The sequence below is a fragment of the Megascapheus bottae genome, chromosome 8 (assembly GCF_031878675.1).
Source record: "Megascapheus bottae isolate mThoBot1 chromosome 8, mThoBot2.hap1, whole genome shotgun sequence".
Taxonomy (NCBI): Eukaryota; Metazoa; Chordata; class Mammalia; order Rodentia; family Geomyidae; genus Megascapheus; species Megascapheus bottae.
The window spans coordinates 55,331,033-55,339,926 of NC_143516.1; the positions used below are offsets into that span (position 1 = coordinate 55,331,033).

Below are 8,894 nucleotides of genomic sequence, written 5' to 3' on the forward strand. Positions count from 1 at the left end.
AGTCTGCTCACAACTTGAAACACTGAAAATACTAATCATATAAAAGGATCTTCTGAACAGTGTTTTCATTACTACTGGCCAATGTGAGAATAACAGAACACCTTCTGTCGTTGACTTGTTTCTAATCCACCCACATTCAGAAACCTATTAATTCATTAAATTAGAAAACCTGGTTTAGTCTTTAGATGTACAAACCTTTACTTTTTGTAATTGATTCATGCAACTAGTATATACATGTTGAATATAAAAATATGTAGATTAGGTACAAGTATTACTATTTTACCATTTTATCTCTTAAGAAACAACAGAGAGAAAAGGCCTCAGAGTTTATAAATGTCCTCTACTTCCAAGTTTCTAGCTCTTGTTTCCTTCCTGCCTTCCTCATTTTCAGATCCTAGTTTTAAGATGTTTCTGGAGGTTAAAGATCACTCTACCTACCAGTCTTGGTATGTGTGTGCACACATTTTAAAGTTTTTATTAGGTGCTCTTTTATTACCTTTATGTTCAAATCCCTGGTGGCCACACTCTGTTTTTAATAAGCAGGAAATCCTGCAAAGTGATTGTTCAGTGGTCGCATTTAACTAGCAGGCCAGTTGCTGAGCCAAAAGGTCGGCGACTGCGCTCACTGAGGGATTTGGAAAGCAAGCAAGCTGGCTCAGCCTCCCCATTTTAAATCAAGGCTCTTTTATTCTACTGTTCATTCAGAATCAAAGGGATTTCAGAGCTCATTCACCACCATGGGAGAAGCGAGCAAAGGGGAGAGGTGCATTTTGCTATTCCACATCAGGAAAACAGAAGAGAGCTGAGCTCCATATTCTTAAGACAAGGCAGATGTACAGAGTAGTAGTCTCACTGCAGTTTTTGTTATACTTTTCCTTATGAATGTGGAGAGTCATTCAAAAACTATACAGGCCAACAGGACCCAAGAATGTGTCCCTGGCTTGAAAGGCACAGCGGGGTTCATTCTCTGTCCCATGGTTTATCTCAATTACATGTAGATCTGTCCAGGCTGGGGAGAAAGCACAGAGTTCAGGAGGTCTCACAGGAATCCTGATCAATCCCAGTCATTAATGTGTCAGCCACTTGGAAGGAAGGAAAATGGCAATGTTTCTAGTATAGGGAATAATTGGTGAGAGACACAAAACCACTAAGCCAGTCATTGTGCTGTATGAAACAGGAACACTGATGGACAAGCTTTCTGAAATGTATCTTCCTCCTCTGAGAAGGAAGATAACTAATTTGGGGTCTGCTTCAGAATTCCTATGCTATACTACTAACACATCACATCAAGTTCTACTGGGGAAAGACAGAATGGGAAGTTGTGGCAGATGTGGGATTCACCACATGATAGGTAGGACTTCAGTAACACCTGAGGTTGACCAAGATGATTTGTAGGAGCTAAATAATATAGATGGCCACAAACTCAGAAGCATTTCCACAAGTATTGCACCAATGGATAGGTGCTCACTCCTCTGAATTGGTGTTGGCTGCATCCGGCAGTTCTGATGATGGAACATCTCACTCCAATGCTGCTCTGGATAGCCATGAGAAAGATCTCTAACATATATCAACTCACATTGGTGACAAAAGAACAACCTGATGTAAAATGCTAAGGGCTTAAGATAATATTATGAGTCCCAAACTAACACTGATCTTTTCCTCCATCACTGTAGTCAATTTGATTAAACGTGCCAGGATAGACATCTGAGCAAAAATTCAAACATTGGCCTTATGAATAGACTGAAAAATCAGCCTAATTCCCTGAGTAAGGTTTAGGATCCCTAGGAACAGCCGGAGATTATAGTTTAGTTCTGTATCTCCATTTCCAAATAAAAGACAGACTGACTGATGAGAAAGGGAGCTTTTATTAGTTTCCTAGTTGTAGGTAGAAAAATCTGAAAAAATAAAAGCAGGAAAAGTAAAAATACTTGTCTTCCGCATCTCTATCATCAGTTTGGAAGATCTTCTAAAATAAAAAGAAAGCAAGGAGGTAGGTGGTTTTCTCATTCATCAATATGGCACTATCTTTGTTTCTTCTTTCCATTTTGTTATATTAATATAGTATATAAAATTATATGTGAATCTTTTAATGGCTATAAATTTGTTCACTTTTGAGGAATATAATCCTTTACTATATACAGTAAATGTTACATATCATAATATATGATAATATTACATAATATATTATCATTATATGTATAATATATGAATGTTTTATATATGTGTGTGTATTTATGTGTGTGCATATATATATATATATACACACACAAAAGGATTATTGAGCTTAATCATTTAAACAAGTAACTCAGCTACACAGGAAGGGGGTGAGTAGGAGGGTAGAGAAAATGCTAGAAAGAATTAACCTCAATATATACTTATTTGAGAATACAGCAGAAGTTCCACTCTCCACTGAACATGGCATAGAAGCCAATAAACATTTCCCTCACACAAATGACAGTTCAGCAAAATTTCAGGAGACTGGTAGCAGAGAATAATAAGATATTTTTAAGTTTCCAACACAACTGTAGACACTAAGAAAATGAAGGAGTTTCAACCTTCATAGATCAGGACACTAAACTTACATAGGATTTAAAAAGAAAAAATTAAAATACAAGAAGGAATAAGAATGGCCTATAACACATGAAGAAATGCTCCATAAAAAATGCCCATAAAAGAAATGCAAATCAAAACAACTCTAAGATTCCACCTCATTCCAGTTAGATGGCAATTATCAAGAAATCTAATAAAAACAGATGCTGTTGGTGGGAGTGTAAACTTGTTCAACCACTATGGAAAGCAGTATGGCGATTCCTCAAGAGACTATACATAGAGCTCCCCTATGACCCAGCAATTCTGCTACTTGACATTTACCAATCATCCAGGAACAAGGACATACTAAAGCCACTAGCACAACAATGTTCATTGCATCAGAAAGAATGACATCACCCCATTTGTAAGGAAATGGAAAGACTTGGAAAAATCATATTAAATGAAGTAAGCCAGACTCAAAGGAACATAGGCTCAATGGTTTCCCTCGTTTGTCATAATTAATATAGACCTTGGACTCTTCTAGCAGAATTCCACAATAGAACAAAACCTAGATTCATAAGGCCATATAGGATGAGGCTAAATGAAAGGACCTCCAGGATATAGAAACAAGAGGCATATAATGTGTGATTGTTGTTCTTAATGTACTATGTTATTTCTCATCTCTTTTGTTGTCCCTTGGTTATCTCATATTGTCACAGTATCTTACCTTGTTATCTGGTAAATTGTATATAAGTTTATTTGTTTATTTGAAATAGGATAAGGAAAGGGGAAACCAAGGTGTGGGGAGGGGGTAGGGGAAGAAAATAGGGACAAAACATGAGAAGGGGTATCAATATTTGTGAAGTAATGCACCTTCTATCTGGCAAATATAATGTAACACTTCTGTTAATTACAATAAAAAAAGAAAAAAACAAAAACAAAAAAATAAAATACAGTATAATAAACAATCGAATTCAAATTGTGTTATACATATTATAAGATTCAGAGAAATGGAAAATTCTGTCAATGAGAGGTCAATAGAGGAAGCAGAGGAAAAGAGAAACCATACAAAGAACACTATGACAACGAGTGCATCGCATGGTAAACTAAAGACAAAGGGAAACCTGGTATGGGTGGAGAAGCCAATGTTAAGGGTGTTGAGAGAGAACACAGAGTTAAGATAAAAAGAGTCGTTGGGATCCCTCAAAGACAGGAAGAGTCATTAAGATGAATGTCATAAGCATGGAGATAATAGTAGATATCCAAGCACAAGTATCTCTGTCAAAATAAATAATGAGATTTAGGGTTCTTGGCCAAGCCATTAAATTTCACTAGATATTTACTTTTCTTATGAATATACTCCAGGAACTGGAAAAAGGTTGGGAACCGGTGAGAAGCATTCTATATCTCTATTTGTCTGCTCTTATTTTTCAGGTGAACTTCTAGAGATGATTGTAGAAAAAGTGAAAGAAAATGGGAGGATACAAAACCGGTGTCCTATCCTACATGAAATAGCTTACTTACCCTTCTTGCTTTCCACCACTTTGCTGAGAAGCCTCTGCAGCATAAGATGATAGAGGTCAGTTCATGGACCAGTATCTCGGTACATCTTGGGGTTTCCCATTGAGCCCTGAGTTTTCTGAGGCAGAGTGATGACAGATGATTAATTGTGCATGAGCTTTTCTTCAGCCATAAGTACCATCTGACCACCAGGCTCATTGGGCAAATGCTCTATCCATCATGCCATCACTCCCTTAGTCCACCTCGGAAAGGCTGGCCTAACTTCATGAGTACCTCCTAATATCTTGTGATTGTTTTGTTTGGGGTTGGGATTTTATGTTTGGGTTTTTTTGGCCAGTCTTGGGGTACTTCCCCTTAAGCTTTTTTGCTAAATTCTGGCACTCAACCACTTGAGCATAGTTCAAGAGTCTCATGGACTTTCTTGCCTGGATGGCTTCAAACTTCAGTCATCAGATCTCAGCTTCCTGAGTAGCTAGGATTACAGGTGTTAACCACAGACCTTCAGCTTTTAAACTATGTAGTTGGGGTGTAGCTTTCATTTTAAAAAATGTCATCTTGAGAAAGGGTATCAATGTATATGAAGAAATGCACCTTCCATCTGGCGAATGTAATGTAACTCTTCTATTAATTACAATAAAAATATATGAAAAATATCATCTATTTTCAATGTGAAATGTACAAGTTTTAGCCAAGGTACAGAGCTCCACAACCATCACCAAAATAAAAAATTTTACCATATCCTCCCCCAAATCTTCTCTTCTGTATTTGTGTTTAACATTTTAATATTTGACAGATAACAGGAGTAAGGCTGACCCATTTGGAAAGCATGGAGGATAGTGCACTCTGGGGAGGGAGGGAGGATCATGCCAGACAGAGTGAAGATGGGAAATGTAGGAGGAATCAATAGGTTGTCCATGATTTGTATCTCTTCTAAAGGCAGAAGGTGATATTGGGATGGACACAGGAAGGGGTGGTACTTCACCACTGAAAAGCCATTGAAGCTCATTGGGACGAATTGCAATAGGACTGGCAGTAAAGGGTAGAAAGCACCTTTTCCCCAGCATGCCTCATACTTAACACTACATCATGTAGAGTTGATACTTAATCAATGTTTGTCTCAATGAACTGCACTAAGGTGTAGCACAAGGTATTGGAAAGTGAAAAATATCTCATCTTTTCCATTTCCTGATGGACTTCTAATTTCCTTTTGATGATTATGATTGCTTACTTAGAGTAACTGTACAAGTTCAAGAAGCCATGCATCAAGTTTTCCTTCTTTCCACTTGAATGCACCTACAAAGACTTTGAGTGCACTTTAAAGCAATGGCACCAGATCAGAAGGAATGGTTAGACATCATCCATGGACAGTTTACCTGTCCCCAAACAGACTCAATCTGCTGTGAGAACGATGCATTCTGTTTCTACTCTCCTGCCAGAAATCCTATTCCTATCTAGTTGACTGTTGACTCTCCATGTTCTCCCAGCAATTTCTTTAAGTGCATCCAACTAAGTTGAAATGTGGGGACTTGAAGGTGTTCTGCTGCTTGCAAGAACTCTAACCTCTTCATGGCCTTTAAAGACCATGGTGAGAGGTTACAAGGGTGGTGAAGTGGCTGCCACAAAAAGTATTTGTAGGTCAAAAACCGTGAGGCTCAAGAGATTATTTTTAACATAAAAGGTGTCATAAAAGGTTCATCCCCAAGTTTTGTAGGTTATATATGTTTCTCACACCAAGGGTTCTTGATCATTTGAACCTCCACCCAGGTGGGCTAAGGAAATTGGTTGCACATTTCTTCTAAAACAGATCAACAGCACCAACTATTTTAAGACTTACCATATGAGGATGAATAATTTTCACATGCTTTTCACTTCCCTGAGCGAACAGCCACCACGGCTTGTCAAGCAGTTGGTCTCACTCTGCTCAACCTCATGCACGTGCCGCCTGGGCAAGTGAATCCATCTCCTCAGCACTGCTTCCTTGAATTGGAAAGCCAACGTTATGAGTCAGCTCTGTTTGGAGCCAGGAGGCTTTGATTCAGTATTATTTTCTGTCTTACCACACAGGATTCAAAATGTCCAATCTCTTTTCTCTAGTGCCGACGCTTGGATAGTTAGAAGTCACAGTCCAGAGCTGCTTTATTTAAAAAGATTCATTTAAAAAATCATTGATCTGGAAATCATTGCACACCTCCGAAGTAAATAAATAAATAAATAAATAAATGAAAAGAAAGGGGAAAAAAACAGAAAAAAAGAGAAATCCATCAGAAAAGCAGCAGAACAGTAAGTGGTACAATATAACATGTTAATGCTAAATGCCAGCTTCGTGCTTCAATGCCCAATTTATTATGATGAAAGCACCAGGCAGATGACAGGCATCAGATGAAATGAGGACTGAATAAATGTGCTCCTGCATGAAAACTATTTATGAATTTCCATACTTGCTTGTCACAGAATAAAAGCTATAATCATTTGATAGATACATACTTTGTTACTGCTACTTCAAATGATGCTTCTCCAAATTGCCACAATGCTTTCCGGTGTGAGAAGCACAGAGCTTTTGCAAAGCGAAGTCATGACTTAATGCACAAGAGCTGAGAACGCAGCAAAAAAAAAAAATAGAGGAAAACAGTCCATTACTTACTGAAGGGTCATAGTAGAGAGACCTGAAATGCATTCCAGGTAGAAGGGACTGCTGAGATCTCCTCCAGAGACCTCTCCCTCTACCCAGAGTCCAAGCCAGCCAGTTAGAACCCCACTCTACTCAGATAATGGGCAAGGGTGTAATGTCATGTCCTAATGCTATGATAATTCTTCTTGTATTTCAAAAGCTGGGAACCTGAACCAAGAACAGGAATACATTAGGAAGGCTTTATTCAGCTTATGCCTGAATCCTCTCACTGCCCTTTTTAGAATGGAAATGTGTCATCATAGTTCAGTTTTCTGAGGTCATAAAGATATGACAATATCTACTTCAATTTCAGACAGAATCATTTATAGATAAAAGAAGTCTCCTCCATAAAATAAAACCATTTTCAAAAAGCTTCTCACAACAGTTAGTAATAATTTATGCTTGGTGACCAGGAATTTATTGTGTGCCACCTATCAAAAGGACAAGCTGATAAAGAAAAGAAATCGGGGTGGGTGACTTATTGGTATTTACCAATCTGATTTTTTAAAAGATTTTTGCATTTATTCTTTGTTTTAGGCAAAGAAGAAAATTAACTCTGAAAGTGACAAAACATAAAATTCCTGTTATTGTCAAAGTCCCAGTAGCTGGCATTTTATCACACAGATAATTCCAGAGGCCAGTTTTCTTTTGTCCTCAGATGTAAAATTTGGCCAATTTTTGAGTCCATAATCAAACAATTATGTCACAGCAGAAAATCCCTGGTGATAAACCTAGAGTCTGGCAGGGTTTCATCACCGTAGTCGTAGCCTGTCATATCTTTATAAACACCTCTCAGAGCTGGACAGCCAATTACTCTGCTTCTCTACTGAACAGGACATGTTTTGTTTCATTCATCATTATTTCTGAAGTGCAACTGCATTTCCTTGCCTGGGTTCAAGATACACTGTAAGGTACTTGGGTTTTTCAAGCTCCACTTTGAAACATTTGATTACATTCAAATAATCACTCTGAGGACATCTGAAATTTTCTGCTTCATGTGGCAGACAGGGCATTAAGTACAGTGTGAAGTTTAGGAAATTAACTGGAATTAAAACTCAGATAAGCAGAAGTCTTAACTCAGATGCCACCCTCTCATCTTTCCAACATATCAGATAATGAAATCATTACCATAAATTAGTGTGGAATTTGAGACACTTAGAAAAGGAAAAGGGACTGTTTAGAACCTAGAATTTGGCAAGTTCATTTTATAGTCCTGCATATATGTATTTATAGTATATTTACATATAAATGTATGTTAATATGTTAATATACCATAATATGCAATGTCTTATAATATATTATAACATTTAATATATAACATATTCTTAATATATAATGCAACATTAATTGATATAAATGTATTTTATATATATCTATATATAGTATGTCACAACAGTCTAGCTGAAAGCCCTCAGATAATGAAGAATAATGATACTTACTGTCCATGGCTCATTTGTAAGAATTACAACTTAACCATAAAAAATGCTGAATTTTAGACACAAAAGCTACTCTTGGGAACCAAGAGTTTGGCCTAGTTGTAGAGTGCCTGCCTAGAATGCATGAAGCCCTGGATTCGAGTCCTCAGTACCACATACATAGAAAAAAATGGATATGGTGCTGTGGCTCAAATGGTATAACACTAGCCTTGAGAAAGCCCAAGAACAGTGCCTCAGCCCTGAGTTCAAGCCCCAGGACTGGCCAAAAGGAAAAAAAATAATAAGCTTTTTTTTTTTTTGCCTGAGCCTACTTTTTCCCCCATTTAAAAATTCAGACAATGCCACCCACTGAGAATTCCTGATTGTGGTTGGGTTAAACCAGAAATTTCGAAATAATCAAACTGGGGTACACCACAACCACATCCTGGACCTTTAGAAGGCAAGAAAGTCCAGTGATGAAAGTTTTTCTTAATCCTACAGATTCCCTGCTTTAGTTCTTCTTTGACCTTTCCACCGCATCAGACCCTGTCTCCACATATGACTATGATAGTCATTGTAGGCTTCTCTGAGGCCCCAATCCACTTGTGAACTCAGCAACAACAACAAAACCTTTCTCTGGAAAGACCTGTTTTCTGCACACCCAGTGCCCTCCTCACATTTGGAGACAGATGGGAAGTAGAATTAGCCCCAACACAACATGGTGACTAGAAACCTAGAAGACAGTGTGAGACACTGGATGG

The 8,894-nt window shown here is 37.8% G+C and overlaps 1 long non-coding RNA gene across 1 annotated transcript in view; it reads right to left on the minus strand.

Annotated features, from left to right (window-relative positions):
• Window positions 1–6,911, minus strand: part of LOC150059955 (uncharacterized) — a 117,749-nt gene extending 110,838 nt beyond the window's left edge. The window contains exons 1-3 of the long non-coding RNA XR_016536415.1: window positions 6,692–6,911; window positions 6,108–6,238; window positions 5,885–6,027 (exon numbers count right to left, since the gene is read on the minus strand). This is a non-coding gene — a long non-coding RNA (uncharacterized LOC150059955). The remainder of the gene's footprint in view (window positions 1–5,884; window positions 6,028–6,107; window positions 6,239–6,691) is intronic.
• Between the last annotated feature and the right edge of the window lie 1,983 nt (window positions 6,912–8,894).